The sequence below is a fragment of the Dasypus novemcinctus genome, chromosome 10 (genome assembly GCF_030445035.2).
Source record: "Dasypus novemcinctus isolate mDasNov1 chromosome 10, mDasNov1.1.hap2, whole genome shotgun sequence".
In the NCBI taxonomy this organism is placed as follows: domain Eukaryota; kingdom Metazoa; phylum Chordata; class Mammalia; order Cingulata; family Dasypodidae; genus Dasypus; species Dasypus novemcinctus.
Genome location: NC_080682.1, coordinates 98,675,379 through 98,701,393, shown reverse-complemented (window position 1 = coordinate 98,701,393; position 26,015 = coordinate 98,675,379). Strand labels below are relative to the sequence as shown.

At 35.3% G+C, this 26,015-nt stretch overlaps 2 pseudogenes; both read left to right on the top strand.

Annotated features, from left to right (window-relative positions):
• Nucleotides 1–1,030: 1,030 nt before the first annotated feature.
• On the top strand, nt 1,031–2,061 carry LOC101441998 (olfactory receptor 51A7-like; annotated as a pseudogene).
• Nucleotides 2,062–13,069: 11,008 nt separating this feature from the next.
• On the top strand, nt 13,070–17,374 carry LOC105744347 (olfactory receptor 52J3-like; annotated as a pseudogene).
• Nucleotides 17,375–26,015: the final 8,641 nt, after the last annotated feature.

Here is a 26,015-nt window from a genome sequence, read left to right as displayed (position 1 = left end):
CATTTCTTTCTTAATATTATCATTTGCAATGCAAAGATTTTGATTGTTCTTATTTTTGTTTTTTTAGATTTGATGAAGTCCAGGTTTTCTATTTTTGTTCTTTGGCTGATAATTCTTTTGGTATTATATCTCAGACTACATTCTTTAACATATTTAAAGATTTTTAGTGATTTAATTCTTACATTGAGATCTCTAATTTATTTTGAGATAATATTTGTATATGATGTGAGGTATAGACCCAAATCATTTTTTACTTAAGGAGGTCCAACTGTCCAAGCAAAAATTATTTGTAAAAGCATATAGTTTCTTATAGGATAAAATTACTTAATAATAGCAATTTCAATTGTAGTGAGGACTTTAATTTGATCCTACTCTGTGCTAAACTATAGACTTTCCAAACTTATTGAGTATCGCTATCCTATTAAAATATGAAATACAAAATAAAGTTGAGAAATTTTCTGCTTGCTTTCTGAATGCTGAAGCCAGGAAATTCGTGTGGAACATTAATATTTGGCTGTTGAGCATTACATATGGAAATTAATATATTTCTGTATGTCACTTGTTACCCTATTAATATGGGTCTGGAGATTTTGTCTGGATATTTTGTTTTTGTCTTAAGATTTATGGATTGTAAAACATTTAGAAATTCCCTACTTTGCTAAGCATATTTCTTAACTGTTCCACATTCATGTTTATGTGACACCTTCTATTTGTTGCTGTTGTAGATTTAAAAAACAATATTACTTCTATATTTCTTTATTGTTTATCTTCTGCACCAATGTAAAATTTATGTAAAAAATTAGGTTTCGCTTCTCTCCTTTTCAACATCAAGCACAATTTCTAGAACATAATAATTGCTGTTTTTGTTAAAAGCTTAGTGATAGGTAAGATTTGAAGATATGAATGAATTGAAATGACAAGAAATCTAAAGAGTGACTTAAAAAAATCTAACTCATTTGAGTCAACTTATTTATGCCACTGCAGGAAGCCTATGTTGATTCGGACTTCTTGATTCCCTCACAAGCTTGCTATGTCAGGTTTCAACAACTCTGAAGCAGAAATCTCTACCTTCTTCCTGACTGGGACTCCAGGGATGGAGCAAGCTCACATTTGACTCTCCATCCCCATTTGCCTCATGTACCTCCTTGCCAGCTTGGGGAACTGCACCATCCTTTTTCTCATCAAAACAGAAAGCATGCTTTATGAGCCTATGTATTATTTCCTATTCATGCTGGCATTTTCTGACCTGGGACTCTCAATCTCCTCCCTTCCAACCATGCTGAGAATCTTCTTATTCAATGTCACAGGGATTTCCTCCAATGCCTGCTTTGCTCAAGAGTTTTTCATTCATGGATTCTCATCTATCAAGTCATCAGTACTAATCATCATGTCAGTTGATCACTTTATAGCCATCTATAACCCTTTGTGGTACACCTCAATCCTTACTGGTGCCAGAGTCATTAAGATTGGTCTCTCAGTGACTGGAATAAGTGTGTTATTTGTCTTCACTTTCCCTTTTATTCTAAAGAGGTTGAAATTTTGCAAGAAAAGCCTTTTGTCTCACTCTTACTGCCTCCACCAGGATGTTATGAAACTGGCCTGTTCTGACAACAGGGTCAATATAATCTACGGAATTTTTGTGGCTCTTACAGGTATGTTAGTCTTCATGTGCATTTCTGTGTCCTACATGCTGATTCTGAAAATTGTTCTGGGCATTATCTCACACAAGTGTCGCCTAAAGGTCCTCAACACTTGCACATCCCACATCTGTGCTGTCCTCATCTTCTTTATACCTATTATCACCTTGGCTGCTCTCCATCGATATGCCAAAAATGCATCTATAGTTATTAGAATCATCATTGCTGATATCTTCCTTCTGGTCCTCCCTCTAATGAATCCCATTGTGTACTCTGTGAAGAGTCAGCAGATTAGAATTCTCATCCTGGGGAAATTATGTGCGAAACAGTTTGGTGGGAAATTTCAGCTGCAATGAAAGACCAAGTGGGCTGGCAAATTCTCAACCAAGAAAGAGAATGGGAGAATACAGAAAGAACACAATGAAACACTGCTTATCACAGGTAGAAGAAAACATTTTCAAGATACTGACAAAATTAACCAGAAACAACATTCTATATGAGATGCCTTGTCAGTAGGCATAACTTATAATATGATCATAACTATTTTTGTAAATTTTGCTTATTTTTACTTATCAACACAACCAACTCTGTCACTCAAGAACATCCATAACAGCATAGTTCAAATTCTTAGAGTAATTTGTAATATATTACATTATAGGAAAATGAAGTTGTTCAGTTAGGAGAAAATTCAAAAGTATAATTAACTCTGGCATGTTTATCAGTGACGTGTTAAAAGAGATGAACACACATTCAAAGACATACACACACACATTCATTCTCTCTTAAACAAGTGTTGTGTGTGTATGTTCATTCCTATATCTGTGTGTGTGATAAGCAATTAAAATAAATTTTTCAAAATTCCTCTTTTCTCAAGTCTTCTGAAATACCTTTAGAAATATGAGATTCCCATGTATAAAACTATTAAAAAGCCAATAATATAGAGAAGCAAATATTTTGCTAATTTTATTTTTAATTGTTTTCAATATATTGAGAAATTCCTTTGTTTACTATCCATATTGCTTCAGCTTTCCTCATTCAAATTTGTATAACACCTTCTTATTGCCACTGTTATAGATTTAAAACACAGTATTCTTTCTTTATTGTCTATCTCCTACACTAATATGTAAGTTATTTAAGACGTAGGTTTTCATTTCTATCTTTTTCGATGTCCACCAAAATTCCTAAAAATTAATAATTCCTCACTGCTTTTGTTAAAAGCAGAGTGAACTTAGACAGTTTTGAAGATATGAATAAATCATAATGACAATTTATGTAAAGAATGAATGAGATTTTATCTTAAAACCTCATTCATGTTGAGCTCATTTGTTCTACATATTCCATAATTGGGAAAGAAAATAAAACAAAAGCAAGTAAGTATAGGATTCAGAAATTTAAAATAAAATAAAATGGGTAATATGATGTCGATATAGAATCTCATCAGTCCCTCTTGAAGATTCCTTAACTAAATTTTTAAAAATATTTATGATAAGCACTGATACCTTTTAGTAACACTCAACTCTGAATCTCTAAAAGTTTTCATTAGCAAGTTATACGTTCATGTGGAAGTAACATAAAACTAAATTAAAATTGTTTTTGGTAAGTAAAACCGTCTTAGGTAAGATTTTATAATCAATCACATATATGAAGACAAATTTGCAGGTAACTGTTGTGCTATATTACCATGATTCAAAGTGACAAAGGAATACATATTGCTTTGACAATAAAAGTTTTCGCACTGCAATTCTTCTCTGCTTGTTCAATCTCTCTTTTCCATTCTCGGCTTTGAGTTCGCTTGAAGGTGTTTAATTTATATATATTTCCTGAATGGTTTAGTGAAAATATAAAGAAGATTTGAGGATGGCTTTTTTGAATTTGAATTGATGTGAAAATCAGTACCAAATGAAAAATACTTAAGGCAATTGAAACACTATCATTACATGGATATGGATATTTTATCAGATTGATTTTCAATGATAGTGTGGCTATGTGAAAGTTTTTAAATATGCTGGTCTCTGCTTTAGTGATTTGTTATGTATGTCCTCTCCATCATTAGTTTTGGATGGTTTTTACATTTTATTTTAATGCAGAGCCCAGTATTTAATCATGTAAATGAGTACTGCCATTTTGTGAGTCTTACATGATTTTACACACCTACTGTGAGCATGCAAACATCGTTAAATTGCCTATAACAAGATTCAAGCTGAGTCATATACAGGCTCTTGGTTGCTTCCTACTTGTACTTTTTTGGTACTGGTTCGATTCTCCTATGGCTATTTCATCCTTGCTCTTTTCCACCTTAATTCCCATGATGTCCATAACAAAGCACTGAGCGCTTGTGTCTCCCATGCTAGAGTAATGCTTGTTTTCTATACACCCTCCTATCTTATACTTCCTCAATAATTGATTGTTAAAAAATATTTCCATTTGCCCATATCCTTGTTGTCAATACCTGTGTAATCTTCCCACCTAAGCTCAAACACATTATGTATGGGTTAAGGTCCAAGCATACCGGAGTGGCCAAATCAACAATTAAGCATCAGAAATAGATGCATATATATGAAGAGATTTTTAATTTTTTGGACCTGGAATGTTAATCAATATGATTGTGGAAATGGAAGACATTATGCACATCCAGGTGGGTAATTTTTAAAGAGATATGAAAGTGCTAAGAATCCAAAAGAAAGAGGAGAGATTAAAAAACACTGTACCACAAATGAAGAATGCTGTTGATGGTTTCATAAATATACTGGATACATCAAAGGAAAGAAGCCATGAGTTTGAAAATATGTCAATAGAATCTTCCTAAACTCAAACACAAAGAGAAAAAAGAGTGAAAAAAGAGGAAGGAAACATTCAATTTTTTTTGGACAATTTCATGTACTGGAGGTAGATGAAAAAAGGAATGGAAGAGAAGAAATTTTTGAAGGAATAATGGCTGAAAATTTTCCAAATTAATGCCAGCCACCAAACAGTAGATCATGGAAGCTCAGACATCAACAAAAAGAGTAAATCCCAAAATATCTACACTTAGGCATATCATATTCAACTTTTACCTGGTAGCCTATTCCAGACTCTACCTCTGTGAATCTGCCCAATATTTTTAATTCATATCAGTGAGATGATGCAATATTTGCCCTCTAGTGCCTGGCTTACTTTACTCAACATAAAGCCTTTGAGATTCATCCGTGCTTTTGTATGTGTCCCAACTTCATTCCTTCTTATAGCTGAGTAATATTCCAACTTATGTATATACCACATTTTGTTTATACATTCCTTTGTTGATGGACATTTGGGTTTCTTCCAACTTTTGGCAATTGTGAATAATGCTGCAATTAACATCGGTGTGCATGTATCTGTTCTCACCCCTGCTTTCAATTCTTCTGTATATATTCCTAATAGTGGGAGAGCCAGATCATATGATGCTTCTATATTTAGTTTCCAGAGGAGCTGACAAAATGTCCCCAACAATGGCTGCACTATTCTATATTCCCACCAGCAGTTGATGAGTGTTACTAGTCCTCCGTATCCTAACACTGGCAGTTTTCTGTAATTTTAATAGAAAGCAGTCTAATAGGTGTAAGAGGAAAACTTTTGTAGTTTTGATTTGCATTTCCTAAATAACTTGTGATGTTGTGCATCTTTTCAAGTGTGTTTTTCCATTTGGATTTCCTCTTTGGAAAACTGTCTATTCAAATCTCTTTCCGATTTTTAATGTGCTGTATTTCCTTTTATTTTCAACATGTGGGATATCTTTATATATGCTGAATATTACACCTTTATTAGATAAGTGGTTCCTAAATATTTTCTACCATTGAGTAGCACCCTTTTTACTTTTTTGACAAGCTCCTTTAAGCACAGAACTTTTTAATTTTGAGGAGTCCTGTTTATTTTTTTCTTACATTGCTCATGCTTTGGGTATAAAAGTTGATGAAACCATTTCCTACTAGGTGATTTCATAGATGCTTCCCTCCATTATTTTCTAGGAGTTTTATGGTCTTGGCTTGTATATTTAGGTCTTTGATCCATATAGAGTTAATTTATGTTTAGGGCATGAGATGGTAATCTTTTTTCATTCTTTTGGATATCAATATCCAGTTCTCCCAGCACCATTGGTTGAGGGAATTATTCTGTCCCAGTTGAGTGGACTTGGTGGCCTGGTCGAATATCAGCTGGCCATATATGCATGGGACAATACCTAAACTCTCAATTCAGTTCTCTTGGTCAGTAGTTCTACTATTGTGCCAATGCCATGCAATTTTGATCACTGTAGCATTGTAGGACACATTAAGGTCTGGTAGCATGATTCCCCCAATTATGTTTTTCTTTTTAAAAATATATTTGTCTATTCGGGTCCCTTTTATCTTCCAAAATAATTTGATAATTGGCTTTTCAATTTCTGTAAAAAATGCTGTTAGAACTTTAATTGTGATTGTATTCAATCTGTAAATCAATTTTGGTAGAACTGACATCTTAGTGATATTTATTCTCCACTACTCGAACATGGAATATTCTTCCATTTATTTATGTTGTTTATTATTTTAGTTGTCCATGTGCAAGTCCTTTACTTTCCTAATTAAGTTTACTCCTTGATACTTGATTCTTTTAGTTTCTATTGCAAATGACTTTTTTTTCTTGATTTCCTCCTCAGATTGCTCATTATTAATATACGGAAATGCTATGGATTTTTGCATGTGGATCTTATATCCTGCCACTTTACTGAACTTTTTATCAGCTTGAGAAGATATCTGTAGATTTTTGGTACATTCTATATATAGATTCATGCCATCTGCAAATAGTGAGAGTTTTACTTCTTCCTATCAATTTGAATTCTTTTAATTTCTTTTTCTTTCCTAAGTACTTGGGCAGGTACTTCTAATACAGTGTTAAATAAGAGTGGTGACAGTGGGCATCCTTGTATTATTAAAGATCTTAAAGGGAAAGCTTTTAACCTTATACTGTTTAGTATGATGTTAGCTGTGTATTTTTTCATATAAACCCATTATCATATTGAGGAATTGTCCTTTTATTCCTAACTTTTGAAGTGTTTTTATCAAGAAAGAATGCTGTATTGTGTTGAATGCTTTTTCTGCATCAGTAGAGATTACCATGTGATTTTTTGCCCTTCTATCTGCTAATACAGTGTATTACACTGATTGATTTTCTTATGTTGGCCCCTGTGGGGTCAGTGATGATATCCCCTCTCTCATTTCTGGTTTTATTTACTTCCATATTTTCTAGTTCCTCAAGGTATGCATCTAGGCCTTTTATTTTAACTCTGTCTCCCTTTTAAAAAATCAATTTTATTGATACATATTAATAAAGCATACAATTCATCTAAAGTGTACAATCAATGGTATCTGTCTTCCATTTCAATGTTTTTAGAGCTATAATTTTGCCATGGATTCAATATATTGGTTTCACATAGGTTTGATATATTGTTTTCTCATTTTCATTCATCTCAAGATGTTTACATATTTCTGTAGCAATTTCTTCTTTGACTCCCTGATTATTTAAAAGTGTGCACTTAACCTGCATGTATTTATGAATTTTCCAGAGCTCCAACTTCATTCCATTATGTTCAGATATAGTGGTTTTTATAATTTCAATCTTTTTAAGTTTATGAAGATTTGTTTTCTGCCCCAACATGCGGTCTACCATGGAGATGATCCATATACATTTAATAAGACTGCATATTCTCCTATTTTGGCTTGCAATGTTGTGTTTACGTCAGTTAGGTATAGTTCATTTATCATATTATTCATATTCTCTGTTTCCTTATTGACCTTCTGTCTAGATAATTTATCTTTTCATGATAATGGAATTTTGAGGTTGCCAATGATAATTTTTATTTGCATATTTCTCCTTTTAGTGTGGACAGTATTTATCTCATGTATTTCTGGGCACAACGGTTATGTACATATGAATTTATGATTTTATTTCTTTTCAGTGGATGGCCTCTTTATTAATATATAGCATTCTTCTTTGTTATAAAAGCTTTTGACTTAAATGTATATTGTCCAATATCAATATAGCTCCCCAACTCCTTTTTTGCTGTTTTGTTACTATTGGCATGGAATAACATTTCCCTTCCTTTAACTTGCAACCTTTTTGTGATTGGGGTCTAAAGTGCGTGTCTTGTAAGTAATATTTAGTAGGATCGTTCTTTTTGTGCATTCTGTCAATATGTGTCTTTTGATTGAAGATCTAATCCATTAATATTCTGTGTTATTGTTGCAAAGACAGTACCTACTTCAGCCATTTTGTCCTTTGGTTGCTATATGTCATATCATTGCTTTGTCTCTCTTTTTCTTTATTGCATCCTCCTCTTCCATATATTTAAACTTTTCTGATGTATCTGATTTATTTCTTTCTCATTTCTGTTCTGCAAATTTTGAAAATACTTTCTTTGTGGTTATCATAGAGTTTTTATTACACAAACTACATCTATAATCTATTAATTTGAAAAGCTACCACTGACAGCTTCAATATTAAACATGTTCTCTGCTGCCATTTCCCTCTGTGTCTCCTTCTTTATGGTGATTTGTCCCACTTTATTGCTTATATTTTGCTTGTCCATTATAATGAAATATGCCTTTTTTTTCTTTTTCAATTGTATTCTGAGTCTAAAATGAATTAAAGAGTAGTCTTGTATAGTGAGGATACAATACTATTGAGTTTACATTTATTCTTTTACTTACCCACACTAATGATTTTCAATTCGTCTTTCTACTCCAAGCCACTTTCTCCTGATTTTTCCTTTCAAACTGCAGAACTCCCTTTGGTAAATCTATTAGGGCAGGTTTTTGTTGACTGACTTCCTCCAATGCTGTTTATCTGTGCATATACATATATTTTTAGTATTTTTATTTTTAAGGAAGGTTTTAAAATATATAGGGGTTCCCATAAGCCCCATCTCCTCTCTCTCCCACACTTTCCCACATTAACAGCATCTTTCTTTAGTGTGGTTCATTTGTTAAAATTGATGAACACATATTGAAGCTTTGCTACTAACTGTGGACTGTAGTTTACATTATAGTTTGCACTCTGCTCCACAGTTTTATAGGGTATGACAAAATGTATAATATTTTGTATCCATCATTGCAGTTTCATGCAGGACAATTTCAGTGCCCCAAAATACCTCCATGTTACACCTATTCTTCCCTTCCCCCACCCCAGAACCTCTGGTTATCACTGCCTTTATATAAATTATAAAAGTTCTTCCATTACTAGAATAATAATAAATCTACTTTAGTCCATTTTTCATACCTAAACCTTGAGGATTTTGTGATGGTGATGCCCACTTTGTTTCTAATTGAGAGGGGTCTTAGATTTCATGGGATAGATAGATAGATAGAACTATCTTGCTTGCAGTTGCAGACTCTGAAAATTTACACTCTCTCTTATTTTTGAAGGACCATTTTGCTGTTTAAAAAATTGAAGGCTGACAATTTTTAACTTTCAGTTTTTTCATAAACACTGCATTCTCACTTCCAAGGTTTGATGAGAAATTGACAGTTAGATTTACTGAAGATTCCTTGTATGTGCCAAATCAGTTTTATCTTGTTGCTTTCAGAATTATCTCTTTATCTTTGGCATTTGACATTCTTAGTAAGTGTCTCATAGTAAGTGTTTTAGATTTATCTTGTGTGTAATAATTTGCTCTTTCTGGATTTCTATATTTATACCTTTGATAAGATTTGGAAAATTTGAGCCAGTATTTCTTCAAATATTCTGTCTCTTTTCCCTTCTCTTCTCCTTCTGTGACATTGATGATGCATATATCTGTGCTCTGTTCTGTCACGCAAATCTGAGACACTCCTAATTTTTTTCTATTCTTTTCTATATTTGTTCTTCTAACTGTATGATTTCCATTCTCCTGTTGTCTTCTAGTTCACATATTGGTATTCTGTCTGTTCAAATATGCTGTTGTATCTCTCAAGTGTATTTTCACCTCCATTTTTGTGCCTTTTATCCTCATAATTTCTCCTTTGTTGTGAAGTTTTAAAAATTTATTTGTTTTTAACAAATCAGTTGGATTGATACATGTTAATAAAGCATAAAAACATCCAAAGTGTGCAGTCAATAGTATTCAGTGTAATCACATATTTGTATATTCATTAATTCAATCATTCTTAGAGCTCTTTCATTATTCCAATAATAATAATAATAGTGATAAGAAACAAAAAACAAAACTCATCACCTCTCATTCTCTCTATGCTTCCCCTGTCATATATAACTGCTATTCTTTTTCCTTCTCTCTAGTATATTTGCATTTATATTTTGTAAAAACAGTTTTATATAGGCAATATCACACATATTTGTGTTTTATATGAGGATTTACTATTTTAGAATCTCATGTTATAGTTTTAGCTTTCCTTCTTTGTTTCTTTTTATACTATAAAATCTTCTTTATGTTCATGCATTGCTTTCTTCATATGCTTTAGATTTTTACCCATATATTGCTTCATCTTCTTGAGTTGTTTTGGAAGATTTGTTTGAACTTCTTTGTTTAATTGTCCCAAATGCTGTGATTCCCCTGAAGTTTTAATTTGTTCCCTTGTTTTAGCCATATCTTCCAATTTCTAAATAATTTGTAATTTTTTTGTTGATGTCTAGGCACCTGGTTACAGGATGAGTAAATTCTAAATGTCAGTTTATTTCTCTTGTCCACGATTTTATTCTTGATTCACTTTGTTGTAAAGCTCTTCTTTGAACTTGTTTCAACTTTTTCTAGACCCTTAGAATAACCTATAATTAACTGTTCAGATTTTCTCAACTCTTCCTTGTCTGGTTCTTACCTTTGATATGCAGCACGATTTTTTTTCCAACTTTGCACTTTCTTTTATTATTTGTTTTTTAAAATAAATTTTTTGTCTTTATTTGATTTTTAATGTTACATTTAAAAAATATGAGGTCCCCATATATCCCCCACCACCCTCACCCCGCTCCTCCGCCCATAACAACATTCTCCTCCATCATCATGAGACATTCATTGCATTTGGTGAATATATCTCTGAGCACCGCAGCACTTCATGGTCAATGGTCCACATCATAGCCCACACTCTCCCACGTTCCACCCAGTGGGCCATGGAAGGACATACAATGTCCGGTAACTTAAGCGTGCACATTTTGTGTGACTAATTGCCAACAAGAGAAAGCTTCCTTTACTTTATTCCTTCTCCTGGACTCTTGATCTGTTCTCTTTTTGTTTTTGTGCCTAATTTTCTCCCAGCTCCAATGATTATTTTAAATTTTCTCCTTCATTCAATGCTCTCTTTCTTTACACTTTTCATTTCTGGGACCCATCCTGTCTTAACAGTAGTTTAGTTCAACTCCACTTTTTTTTTTTTTTTTTCTCCTCTGTGAGGTTTTTCTGCTTCCAGTTAAATCCCCATTTTGGTATCACACACTAGGAAGTTATATGGCATCAATTCAGAAAGGTGGGTCATGCCAGAAAAGTTTGTTTTGGATTGAGTGAGGACATCTCTGACTAACATTTCTGATGTGGTACTTTTCCCTCTTTTTCCCCCCTTATGGGCCCCTTTGTATGCAGCATGGCTTAGAGTTTGATATCAAGATGTGGAGCTCTGCAGACTTCGGTCTCAGTACCTGGATATGTATTTGGTTCTCATTTACTTCTGTGAGTGGCTCTATAGTCTATTTCCATGGCATGAGCAACCTTGTCTGCTGCCTCTGAATGACTCCCAAGCAAGGCTTCATTGAGTGAGGGTAAAGGGACAAGCAGGCAGGTCTGGGATGGAAATTTCCTACTTGATATTTTTCTTCTTTCTCTTTCACATCTGTGAAGTCTTTCTCCTCTCTCTCCCATCCACTGGATTTCTAAGCAAGTGGGGTGTGTCGCTTTATTTTCTGATTCTCTGTGGGGGCACTTTCAGATGATGTCATACATCACCATGTTGATGATGCCACCAGAAGCAATTTAACCTTCACTGATTATTTGTTTCTCCTATATTGGATCATCAAATAAGAGAACTACTTTGTGTCTAAGATACCCAGTCAATTGCCCCATAGCCATTTAAGAAGCTTTACTTAAAGTTATCATTTTTTTCCCTCTACCAAATAGTTTGACTATTCTTATTTATTTGTTTGTTTGTTTGTTTTTGACTCTTTTTATTTAAGTTTGTTAAAAAGGAAATTCCTAGCCACTTAGGCAACAGAAAGTAAGTGAGAGAAACAGTGTTGTGTGATGTTTTGGAATTGTCATTTCAGCTGTTTTTCACATTATATAGGCCTCAGAAATTCCTTTTCTGACACTGGGATATATTTGTCTGAGGTCCATTCTTTCACCGCAAGAGTAAAGTTAGAGGCAGAAATAAGAAGACACTGCTGGCTCGTTGAAGAGATATGCTCATACCCACTAGACCAGGACATTCATTGGTTTCTGTAAGTAACTCAAAGTTTATCCTTTCTGCAGAAATAAACTCTTTCCATTTATGACAGGGGTTCTTAGCCTTTTTTTGTTCCACACACCCCATTGCCAGTCAGGTGAAATGAATACTACTGTAATTTATTTATTGCATATATTCATAAGTGAAAGAAATGCTAGATTTCAGTTAGAGGTCAGAGAAAATAGAGATAATAATCTGATGTGTTTTCAGTTCAAACTTACAGTCCCTTTGAAATCTTTCCAAGGACCTCTTGAGGTCCAATGGCCCCTGGTTAAGAACTCCTGGTTTATGGTAATTTCTATCCATATGCTACAAATCATGGGCTCTTCTTCTAAATGGAAGTAATAGTGATAGGACAAATAAAATTTTTCTGGAATTCAGTTATTATCAGGCTAATTCTGGGACTGTACCCTGCTATCCATGAATGGGAAAATGGAAAAGAGACACTATGAAACATAGTGACTGGAATTATAGATTCATGCAGAACCATATATACTGATGTTAGACACTGCTGATGTCAACTCCTCAGCATTCTGTCTTGAAGGATGGAAGCAGAAACAATTGTTATACTACTAGAGAAATACGTACATTGAAGCAAAGGGCAGGTTTGAAATGCCTTAGTTGGCATTCAAAAGAAACAATGCCAACTTCATGTATGTGAATTTTTGAGTACACATACAGTTGCTGTGCAAATACGGTAAGTAAGACTTTACAATCCCTCTTTGATCACCCATTAGACTTGCTGCAATATAAAACAGGCTCGGGGACCAGAACAGAATGAGAAGATAGTATAATATAATAATGATGAGCAGAAATTTTGGTATCAACATTTGGGTTCAAATCCAAGCTCTGTTACTTGATGTATGGCTTTGAGAAAGTTACTTAATATTTCTTTTGCCCACACTTTTCATTTGCATAATATAAAAAACAAATATAGCACCTATATGATATGGTTATTTTGAGATTAAATAGTTTAACATGTAAAAATCATTTTGAACACACCTTGCATGTACCTTATACCTAATGACGCAGTAGGTAAAAAGCAGTATATACTAGAAAAATAGTATAAAGGCCTCTGGTAGGAAGATCTCATGGGAAAAATAGTTAAATATGTATCTTTAGGACATTTGATTATAAGTAAGGAAACCCTGCTCGAATGAACTTTAGGGTATATGGGAACCTCATATTTTTTAATGTAACATTTTGTGTTATCTATGTATCTTAAAAATTATATGAGAAAAAAGAAAATAAAATTTAAAAAATGAAGTACTTTCTAACTTAAAAAAGTAAAGATGTTGCTCTGCATTCCTTGTCACCAAGAAGTTGACCTGATTCTTTGTCAAAAAGGAATAAATTTCTTTCACAGTATTTCAGAGCTGATATTTGAAACTCACATTTATTCCCAGGTGTGGTCCAAGACTTGCCGCAGCAGTTGTCAGATATAGATGCTTTTCTCATTCACAACCAGGAGAAAAAAGGGTATATAACTTTGGCCTCACATTTCTCAGTCCAAGTTCTAAAATTGCCTCTGACTGAACTTATCGGTTTCATGATCAAGATTTCCAAGAGAATGGCATAAAAATGAGTTTATGATATTTTGAATTTTCAGTGAGTAAAATTCAAGGTTTCTTTGCTGTAACGGGAAAGACAGAGTCAGATGAAGAATTTAAATTCATGGATTGTATTCTGTGTTTTTTATCTTAAGACTGATGGTAGCTTTACTTAGGTATGGTCTTAGATGTCTGCTCAAGTGTATGATAAAGAGATCTAATTTTTCTTCTTGAAATGATTTTATTCTAGTGATAATCAGATATATGTACAAATATTACTTAAAACGAGTGCCTTATAGGCACTACTTAATTTATGCCTGAGTAAAACTCTGTGTGTTGGCATTAGTATCATCAATAATTTTTCAGTTGAGGAAACTGAGGCATATAGATCATTATTAAAATTACTCCAGGAGACATAGCTAGTGTACAAACTGAGGAAGACTGATTCTGGGATGGGAGATTTTTAGCACTTCTCTATATGGGCTCTGTGTGATAGATATGAAAACCTGGTTGGGGATGGGAATGAGGGAGGAAATCATGGACAGGGTGTCATTTACCTGAAGACTTATGGATCTGGATCCATAGAATTCAGCATTCAATGATTTTATAACTTCTGGTTAGTGAAGAAGACTAGTGAGGACTAAGGCTGAAAATGTAGTCTCCAATGCCAAGTTGATATGTCTGAACTTTTTTATTTCATATGGGTCAGGTACCATTTTATCTAGAAAATAATAACCCATATAACTTTGCTGCACTATTTCACTGTCTTTGAGATGAAATGTGTCTATTTTTATATATGCCATATGTAAATTACAAATACTGTTTTTGTTTAAGTCCCCATATTTGCACTTTTCTGTATAATATCCATCTATGTCAGTTGTTTTTGTTTGTTCGTTTTGTTTTGCTTCTGTTTCCCTCTAAAAGTCTAAGAGTTTTGTTAACATTCTCAAAGGATTTGATCCCGGAGCATCATTTAGAGGAGAAAATTGATTCTAACTGGTTCTAAGCAGCTAAAGCCTTAACATAAAATCACCTTTCTTAGACAGTATAGGAAAAGAACAGAGTTGTGCTGCTTTTTGTTTTCCTTGTGTCTCTAAGGCTGTGGAAGAATGCAACATCATTCATGAATTTTGTTTCATTTAGGTATGTATTACAGAGAGATGAACGGAAGTGGCTGAGAACTTCTTGGGTTGATATGCATCATGTAGTTCTAAGTCTTACACTGTAAAACTCACTAACTTTTAAATGGAAATGGGGTATTCTTAAAAACATCTGGAACATATATGGTATTTAAATTTGATCCTAAAACTGATTAAATGGTTGTTTGATAAAGTGTAATCTCTGCTTCTGGTATGGATTTTAGTGAATGCAATGGATTTCTTAAGCACAATGAATTGGCAGTGATAAAGTGTTGAGAGTGCACATCTAGAGGTGACCCCAAGGTGAGTGTCAGGGTATTTAGAGTCCTTGATTTCGACCAATATCTTGCCACTGGGCAAAAGATCCTGATATGGATGCCTCAGGTCTTAAAAATTCATAAACTAGGGAGACATTGAGCAATACAGATATACCTATCTCTTGTCAGCTCAAAAAGGATAGAATATATGTATTTGTTATTTCTTCTTGTTATGTTTCCCACCTTGATAAATTGTCAGAAAGGTGATGTTAAGAATAAAAACAAGAGTCTGAGCTACTTCACCTTGATCTTGAACCATTCTTCCTAAAGTTAGTGACCCAGAGAAAGTCTCTTTATTTCATTGTTTGATTATTTAAGTGTTTTAATTGCTTCTCCATCATTTTAATGGTGTTGCAAAAGTTCCATTTGTATTTCATTTAGACAATTAGGTAAGATAAGATTTGTTCCGATTAGACTCTGCCATTCCAGACATCTTTGTGACATTCAAAATGTCCACTGTAGGTTTATAACTATGTGAAGGCTTCTAACTTGTCCTCTACCCTCATTTCTAGTCACCTAATTGGGCAGTGGGAGGGAATTCAGTAAGATGTAGCTTTGAAGCAGTTGTAAAATTGGCAGATACTCTCATTAGAACTTATGTGGAAAACAGACTCAATAATGTTAATAAACACTGTTAGAAATCACCACCCCCCGGCCCCTCCTAAATGAGACCCCATGAAGTGGGATGGTCTTGGAAAAATAGAGTCACATGAAAATCTACAAAAGGGTTTATATTATCATTCCTGAAGGGCTTCAAGGAGTATAGAGGCATATGGCTTAGGCCCTAATGGCTGTAGCTGCTCTGAGTAGGCATCCCCAAGAGCCTGTGCTTTTGTTTGTGACAATCTGTGTCTCTGATATTCGGTTGCAGACTTTTGACAGAATATTAGGCTTGATCTTGGTATTTCCATAAGTGTCTCTATTGCAATAAATGATCAATGAATCATTAGAAGAAATTTTGTTATTTCTAAATGTGGGAGAGTCTATTACATCTGTGTCTATGTCTTAACATTTTTGTCTACCTGTTTCCTTTTGTATTATGTCTGCCTGTCTTTGTATATAACTTTGAAGGTAGACAGTTATTATAAAGTTCCAGAGTTAATATAAAGTTTTATCTCTTAGAATTCTGCAGTGGGCTTGCTGAACAGCCTTACATGTTAAAAATGAGAATTAAATCAGTATAAGGACTGAGGTGTTTTTTAGAAAAATATGGCCTATTCAAATGACTATGGCTCATATTTAACATAAGAACTAATTTAGCATGTCTTTCCAGATAGTAAACCACTTAACTTTCATTCTAAAACTTAAGCACTATGCTAATCATTTTCATAACAAACTCTAATTCAAGTTTCCCTTTTCCTTTTAGGAGAGAAAACTTTTTTTTCTTCTTACAGGAGAGACAGCTTCTCTTTGGATGTGACAGGATGGTATAACACAATAGCCGCACTTTTCATCCAGCCACATTTTTCCTTATTGGAATTCCAGGACTGGAAAAGTTCCATGCCTGGATTTCACTGCCTTTCTGCTCTGTGTACCTTTTGACTTTGTTTGGCAATGCCACAATTCTACTGGTCATCAAGGCAGAGCAGACCTCGGGGATCCCATGTTCTACTTTTGGCCTCCTTTCAACAACTGATTTGGCACTTTCTGTGACCTCTGTACCCTGCCTGCTGGGCATCTTCTGGTTTGATGTCCATTAGATTACCTTTGGGTCATGTATTGCCCAGATGTTTTTAATTCATGCCCCCACTGGCATGGAGGCTGAGGTCCTGTTAGCCATGGCCTTGACCACTACATGGCCATCTGTTCTCCACTCCACTCCATGACCATCTTGACTGCTAGGGTACTTGTGGATACTGGTTTATACATTGTAATTTGCCCTGTGTTGCTTACCCTTCCCATGATCTATCTCATCTACCACCTGCCCTTTTGTCAATCTCATATAATAGCCCATACCTACTGTGAGCACACGGGCATTGCAAAATTGTCCTGTGGAAACATCCGTATCAATGCTATCTATGGGCTCTTTGTTGTTTCCCTCTTTCTCCTGAACCTGGTCTTTAATGGTATTTCCTATTTTTACATTCTCTGTGCCATCTTCCACATCCCACATCAGGAAGTACCGTTAAAAGCCTTAAACACTTGCGGGTCCCATGTCAGGACTTGCAGGGGTTATCTGCATTTTCTACATCCCTTCGATCTTTCCTTACTCACCAATTTGGACACAATATACTGCGCTACATTCACTTTCTTGTTGCCAGCCTCTATTTGGTAATTCCACCCTCATTCAACCACATCATTTATGGTGTCAGAACCAAATAAATACGATATCGAGTGTTCTGTGTATTTATTAAAAGATAAGGGCTCCTGTCTGAGGGCGGCCAGGCCAGTCGGCTGCACCACGGGGGAGCCGCGCGGTGAGGCGGCTCGTGGACCGGTTCCGCCGGGGAAGAGGGCCTTCCTCACGTGCCGGCGTGGATACCGGTTGTTGGGGTGACTCTCTGCCTCGCTCCGGGAACCGCCGCAGGGGCCGCAAACCAGCTGCGGTGAAGAGGACAGCTCTATGAACTTACGTGAACACTGGCCAGAAGAAGCAGGAGACTTTATTGACAGAGGCAGGAGAGCCAGGGCACGCAGACTCGTGCGATCTGCGGGCAAGTTGGGGGAAGAGGAAGGGAAGGGGGGATATATAGGGATACGGTAATTCAGGGGCTTGCCAGTCAGGCCAGCAAGGCGCATGGGCCTTGGCCTTGCCCCATGACTCAGCACTCATGACTCAGCACTCATGACTCAGCACTCATGACTCAGCCTGACTCAGCACTGTGATGGCACCCAGGCCCACAACACGGCCTAGGCTCCCTTCACCTGTCCCCTTCTTCTACAAATAAGTTTTCAGCAGCAAAGAAAACTAGTGTGTTCTTGCCAGAGAGATTTTTTCTATGTCTAAGTTTAGTTCAGTCAAGTTACATTCTGGGGATTTATTAACACTACTTCCCCCTATACCCAACCTCCTATTTTTAAATTTCTATATTTTCCCTTGGTTTAAAATAATTGAAGGAAGGAAACATATATTAAATAACTTTTAATCAAAATATGGGATTACCAATTATAGCTGTTATAATCTATTTATTTTACATAATAGATTTAATCAAATATATGAGATTTTCAAGTTGAAATGAGTATCATCCAATGAAATTTTCCTGCTTTTCCTTATCTCCATTGATAGAGACAATAAACCCTTAGTTTAAATTTACAGATTTAAATTCAATAATATTGGTAGGAGTTGGAGCTGTAATTTTTAATATATATAAATGGTAACACACCGTGCATCTGTTTATAGTCAATTTTTCATTTAATCTTAATTGTGAATATATATTTTCCTTTTTAAATGTAACATAATCTTCCTTCATGTTCATTTTATTTATCCATTCGTTTGCTGACATTTATAGTATTTTAGGTTTTTAAAATTTAGATAAAATATTTTGACATACTTGTGAATACTTGTTGTCTATATTTGAAAGTTTTTGCCATTCTATATTTATAAGTAGAATTGTTAAGTAGTGGGCTATTGATTGCCTAGAACATACCTTTTGCTTTGTTATATTGTTTGTATTTGCTGTAATTTTCTCCTCCCTTCCAAAATTTCTTGCCTACTTTTTCGAACATCTCTTTGCATGAGTTATTTGAGTACAATTGAAATACTAAAACTGTACTATAAATCCATTATATTTAATAATTTATTTACATATGGAAGTTTAAAATGTTAAAAGAAATCAATATGCATTATAGTATCTCACTTCACTTTCAAACTCTGGGTTTCTGCATAGCTATATTATATAAAAACATTTTATTTGTGTGTGTTATTTTTACAATTAATGCTCATCTGAAATTTATGTTAGTATAAAATGTGAAGTAAAATAACTAAACAATTTTTGTCTCTAATTCTAATATCTTTGCAAAACATAGTTGACAATTTATCTTTTCAGATTTTGAAATTCTTTCTTTGTATGTTAAATTTCACAATGGTATTGATTTTATTCATGTCTTCTCCTGGTCTCTTTATTTTTGTCTAAGTACCATGATGTTTTGATAATTACAGACATAATATTAATATTTATAATAAATTTGTAATAAAATATGTTTTACTATATTTTAATATATTTAGATATGATTATCCTTACATAATTTTCTTCCTTCTCTTTTGTCTTTTGTAGTAATTTTTTTTAAATGCAGTCATGTTGCCATAGTCAAAATATTCTCCTGGAATTTTTAGTTAATCAATTAATTGACTCATTGATTATTCATGCATTAAACAATTAATATAATACTTAAAATATTAACTGATTATTGTCAATGATCTTTTATTGTTCAGGTACAAATAATAAAATGTCTCTTGGTGGTTTTGTACTATAACAATTTAGTTAAGTTGGAATTCTGTTTCCTAGAATTCCTTTCCCTGTAAGATTCCAATTTAAAATTGCTCATGAAAGAAATATGCATATGCTGTGGGAAGCAAAAGTGAAACAGCAGCTGCTGTGTTCTGAAATTCAGGAGGTGAAATATAAGCACAGCAACACCAGAGGATTTTGGTGTCTCTTTGCTTTCCCTGGCTCCATGTATAGTTCTCCACAGATTATCAGTTCTGCTGTCCACCAGTGATCATAGGTTCCCCACCGAGCACATTGCTGCAATTACGCAGAGGTAGTAGACATGAAAAATCAAGCACTTGCCTTAAAATTATAATCTTGCTCCATTTATAATCCAATCCCATCAGTTAAATGTATCCTTCAAGCACCAATTTGCTCATATGTGTGAGGGTTGTTTAGTAAATGTGTTTTCAGATCTTTCTTTGCCCAGCATCTCACACAAGGGCATCTAATTCCTATCATGAATTCCTTATCCCTTAATATTTTAGTGGTTCTGCTTTCCTAATTAAACCCTAATTGATGTAAGTATTGATATCAGAGTTGGTTCTAGCATAACAGAATTTTAAGGATGGGAATCTGGAACTAGTTCTTTAACTGATTAGACTTAAGGGCAGTAAGCCTCAGATGCCATTGGTAAAAAGGGGACATTGGTAGCCTATGACATACAGTGACAAAACAGTTATGTATATTATCACCTGTAGACATTTTTAAATAAGTTCCTAAAGAAGGCAAGGCATTGGGTGTCCAGATAGTTTCTAACAAATAGTATTTTATTGAGTGTAGCAGCTTGATTTTGTTTATGAATTCCAAAAATGGATATTGGATTATGTTTGTAAACTGGTCTTTTCCTCTGTGCATATTAGATTATATGGTATTGAGAAGTTTCATTTTTACTTGATTGAATAATGAAGAAAGATTTGTCAGTAGGATTCACAGGGAAACCATACTGGAGAGAAGAGAGGTTAGAGTTTTGGAGGTGGGAAGTAAATATGCTAATAAGCAGATACATGAGGAGGCTTCATTAGACACAGCAGAGGCCCTGGGAAAAGAGACAAACCATTCACCTGATAGTTCACAGCTGGTCTTGTGGAAGGAGCAGCTGAGCCCACAGAGAATCAAACCTCAGGGAAGAGAGACAAAGCCTCATGGCCTGATAGCTTACAGCTGACCTTGTGGAAAGAATAGAGCAGTTGAATCTGGAGAAAAATGAGCCCCAAAAGAGAGACAAGGTGTATCCCAGCCTACAGCTGATATTGGAAGAAACTGGGACCATGGAGCCTTAAGAGGTAGAAGGTAGACTGAATACTTGCAGCCATCTTGCTCTAAAACTTGGCAACAGACTTTGATGAGGGAAGTAAATTATGCTTTATGGCCTGGTAACTATAAGCTTCTACCCCAAGTAAATACCCTTTATAAAAGCCAACAGACTTCTGGTATTTTGCATCAGGACCCCTTTGGCTGACTAATACAGAATTTACTATCAGGAGTGGGGTACTGCTTTTGCAATTACCAAAACGGTAGAATGGTTTTATAAATGGGTAAGGGTTTTTTTTTTGAGGAATTGTGAGATGCTTGGTAGAAAAGACATACAGTTCTTTGAAGAGACTGATGATAGTAATTTGTACTCTAAAAAATTTTTTTATGAGGTCTTAGATTAAATGATGAAACTATTATTGGAAACTGGAAGAAGGGTGATCTGTGTTTTAAATTTTCGGAGAACTTAGCAAGAATAACTACTGATACTTTATGGAAGACAGAATTTGAAAATGGCAAGCCTGGGCATTTAGCTGAAGAACTTTCCAAAGTAAACTTGGAGACTGTGACTTGACTTCTCCTTGTAGCTTATAGCAAAATACTAGACAAGAGAGATAAGCTGAGAACTGAATTATTAGGCACTAAGAAACCAGAAACTGTTTCTGGGAATTCTAAGCCTCTGGAAATCAAGCCCCCAGAAGAGAGTGCCCCATTTAAGGACTTAACTAAACTTAGAACTTGGAAATAAGGATTGAAGATGTAGTTATGTAGTACAAACTTGTGGAAAGTCTTACTGTCTGTTGAGTTGAACCCCTGCTTCTTGAATGCTAAAACAACAGGTTTTTTGAGAGAGCTGTATAAACAAAACAACTGTCAGCTTGGACTATAAAGGACATGGAAGGAAGAGATTGAAGGGGAAATGACTTCAAGAGGAAAACCATGGAAACTGAGATCTGGTATTAAGACATCTCTTTGGGTCAAGAGAGGAGCCCCACCCATGTATACAGAGAGGGTGAGTTTGCCCTGGCATTTGAAGAGGATGGATGTTCCCACCAGATGTTCAGGGAGAACTTTGCAACATCAGGATACATAGAGGGTGAACAACATTCCCCAGGGATTAGGGTGGTTGAGGTTAATGCCCCATAGGTTTGAGAGGGGTGGACCTATCCCCCAAGAATTAAGGAAAGCCAGGTTGCAAACTTGTTGTTCTGAGAAGGTTGAGCCCATATGCCAAAGATTAGGGAGAAAATTGTCTTCACTGCTCCATATCAGGGAGGTTAAGACTCTAACTCAAAGATTGTGTGAAGTGCAGAAATCAACCTGACACTCTTGAAGGCTAAGGTCTGGAGCTTGGTGGACACCCAGATGCTTGATGAACGAGGAACCAGGAAATGGCCATGGGCAAACCTTTGGGAAGGCTGGGCCCTCATGTGGCCCCAGGGAGAAGAAACCATCATCTTAAGAATGACTGAGGATTGTCATACTTTGACACCTAATGAAGTATGCCCTGCACGTTTTCGGAACTGTAGGAGTCCAGCAACTCATATTTCCCTCCCAATTTATTGTGGTAATGAAAATGTTTACCCCTTGTCTGTCCATTTGTGTATTGGAAGCAGATAGATGTTTGGAAGTTTCAGAGTCTACAACAAGCAGGACTTTGCCCCAAGACAAATTAGTTCTTTAAACTGATTGTAACATAAATTTGTACTAGCATTTCTACAGAAACAAGGCTTTGTGAATATTGTAATGTCTTTTTGGAATTCAGAGGGTGGAGAATAGAGTGAGAATAAGGAGACAATGGAGGTTGATTTGTTGTGATAAACAAACTAGAGAACGTGCATGAAGAAAATGAAAGAACTGAGGGCCTTAAATCCCTTGCTCAATGTCCGGTAAGGAATCAGAAAGCATTTTCAACAACCCTAAATAAAACTGTATCTCCTAGTAGGCCATTTTGTGGAAGAAGTTAAATCCTAAAAGTTGGAGTGGAGATATAAGAGTAGGTTCCAATGGAGAAGATCCTAAACTCTGCCCCAATTCCTTTAACAGAACCAGCTGCTGCTGCCTTGCCTGAAGTAGATATTCTCCTGTTGTCCGAAGAAAATGTCTCCCTTGCAGGGAATTGCTGATCTCTTTTTATGGTCTATTTCTCCCTCCTTTCATTAATAATAGATTGATGTTAACAAATAGATAAATAACAAATAACACTTATTTAGTTATAATTTTCTATTAGCCATATTTATAAAGTAAAAAAATGCAGGTAAATTAACTTTAATAGCATATTTAATCTACTCTTACATTTCCAAAAATTATTTCAGCATAAAATCAGTATAAACACAATAAGCTATTACCTATTAAGAAAGTATTGTAAGTTATTTTACATTCTTACCTTCAAAGAAAATCTTTTAAACCCAGTATATATTTTTTATTTACAAAACATCTCAGTTTGTTATGAAGCCCTAAAAACACAACAAAATATTGTATTTTGAAAATGTTTTACACTGCTTCATATTTTAAACTTAATTCATTAAAATAAAGAAATAAAAAATTCAGTGCCTCTGTCTCACTTGCCATATATCAGATGCTCAGTTGTTACAAATGGTGAGTGGCTGCTCTGTGAGATAGTTAAATTCTAGACCTATAATTGAACTTAAATGACAATAGATTTCAGGGGAGTAAAAAAATGCCCATGAAAGAACTGTAATATTGTGTGAATTTATACAGATAGAAAACTGAGGAACCTGTATAATAAGAAATTCTAAGTGTATTAGATTTAAGTAGAAGAATATGAGATTGGATGGGACTGGATTTTTAATATGAAGGCACTAATCAGAGATTCTAGACTCAATGTGCTGTAAAGTAGCTCTAATAGTATGCTTGGTTGGTTGAGTGAAATCTGGACTCAAAATTGGCCTATGGTAAATGAAACTCAGAGTTACTTTATATGATTTCTTGGGATCTTTCTCATGGGATCAGAAATCATTTGCATTAAATGATTAATAACTAGACAATGCACACTCAAGTTGACTCTTTTCCTCTTTTTCTTTGCATGGTTCCTTATCCCAACTTTCTGGAGCTTTATTCCCTGAAATTTTACTGACTCCTACTTTGTTTTCTGGAGAAACTATGCTAAGAAAGTTGAAGATACAGTGAACCTAGTAAACGAACAATCAGAATGAGGTTTTAGTTTTAGAATTACACACTCAACAGAAAGTAAAAAGGAACAAAATGTTAGTGGTAAGAAATGATAATAGCCGTCCTTGCTAAGGATATTTATGTGATTAATTTTTTAAATTATAATGATTGTGGAATGGTTTCACTTCTTTCAAATGAATGAGGAGACATTAAAAATAAAAACAATCAGATAAAGAAGATCAATTGTTATTTGAAAATAATTTGTGAGAGCAGCTTATATATGATGGAGATTTAAAAAGACGCAAGCTCAAAACAGAAGAGAGTACTGGAAGTATTGTACACATAAGAGTAGTCTCAGATAGACCTCAATGAGCTGGATGTTTGCCTGAACAACAGTAGCTCTGCTTCTTCCTGATTATTAGGCTCAATTATACCTGCCAGTTTGGATACTCTTCCTCTTGCTTCCTGGTTTCTGGGTACAGGAACCTAAATTAGCCGGATGATAACTCTATCCTAATTCAACGGAAATCTTACTTTTCCTTCTAGATAAAATGCACCCTTTTGGAGACCAGGACCTCTAAACCTTGTCGAATCCATATTTTGGAAGACAGAATGCACAACAGCCCTCAGTGACCCATTTGTTCTCCTTAGTGAGGACAGAGTAACTATGAAGCTTTTACATTCAATGTGCATACTGAATTCAGGAGGATGCTATCACATCCTCACAGAGTTTGCTTCTAGTTAATACTTCAAATGTGCCTGTTGCAAGCTGGCAGATTGCAGTGTGTTATATGATCAGTGGATCCCTATAATGGGAGACCCTAATCTGATACCATGTTTATTGGAATCATATGCCAGTGCATCAAGCACTCTGTAATCCCTCAGAGAAGTGCTGTTGGAGTCTGCAGGCAGGAAAGGCAATTCCACACCCAGATTGCCTGTGAGATCAACCTGCTTGCTGATGCAAGATGGAAAAGGCTCAATGTAGTCAACCTGTCACCAAGTGGCTAGTATCCTCAAGGAATGTTTCTATATTAAATTCTTAGCATTGGTCTCTATTGCTGACAAGCAGGACATTCAGCTGTGACAGTAACTACATCAGCCATAACTTTGTTAGATTCAATGCTCTCTATTTATGTGCAGCCTGTTTCTCTGCCATTGTGGGGACTAGGTTCATCACGAGTAGCACTGAGGTCACTGATGACAGAGGCTGAGAACACTGATCAAGTCCTTTTGCCTGCCTAGTTGCTTAATGACTTACCTTTGGTTGTTGCTTTCTGCTGGACATTAGCATGTGATACTATGGTCTTCACAGCTTATATTCTCCCTATATTTTCATCCTCATTCCTCTATCTCAGACCTCCTTGTCTCTGATCATTCGCATTTTTTCTTTTTAGTCTCTTGACCACTAATTCACCATTGCTAATGATTTTGTATATATTCTAACCCCAAGAGTCTTCTTTTTTCCATGCAATGGTATTCACCCAGTTCATTGCCCTAAACTCTTGCCCTTTCGGAGGATTACCTTTCCCCACAGCACTGTCTTTCAAGGACACCGCCAATTAAGGCTATAGTAGGGGGTTTCCATTTTCATTTTAAATTTTTGTTTGGACTTACATACTAAGATCAAGCATTCTTGAGGTTTTCCTCATACTTAAACTGGCCATGTAGGCCTTTGCATATAGCCATCAGTGTGAGCTGAGATAGAGCACTGGTGCAGTAACTGTGGTTACATGATGGTTAGGGATACATGATCCTGAAATTCCTTTGCCCTCTCTTCGTGTTGTGCTGATTTCTGAGGAACCACTTCCATCATAGTGGATTGTCCATGCACCCGCCTAACCTAATGATTTAGTAAGTCTGACAATATAGACAATTCAGACTGCATATTGATTTTGTATCTCAGTGTTAGGGATTCTACTTTATACAAGACCCACCAGACTTATACTGTCTTTGCAAAAGATGTATTATTATTTTCCCCTGTAGAGTGGGTGGACTTGCTCCAGAACCCCAAGGCCTGTGTTGTGATATATCCACTTGAGCTAGTTACAAACCCCACAGAGCATCTTTTTCCTTCACTGATACCTCCAATACAATAGGGTCTTCTACAGGATTATATGGACTGAATAGCAATGCTCCCTACACCATTG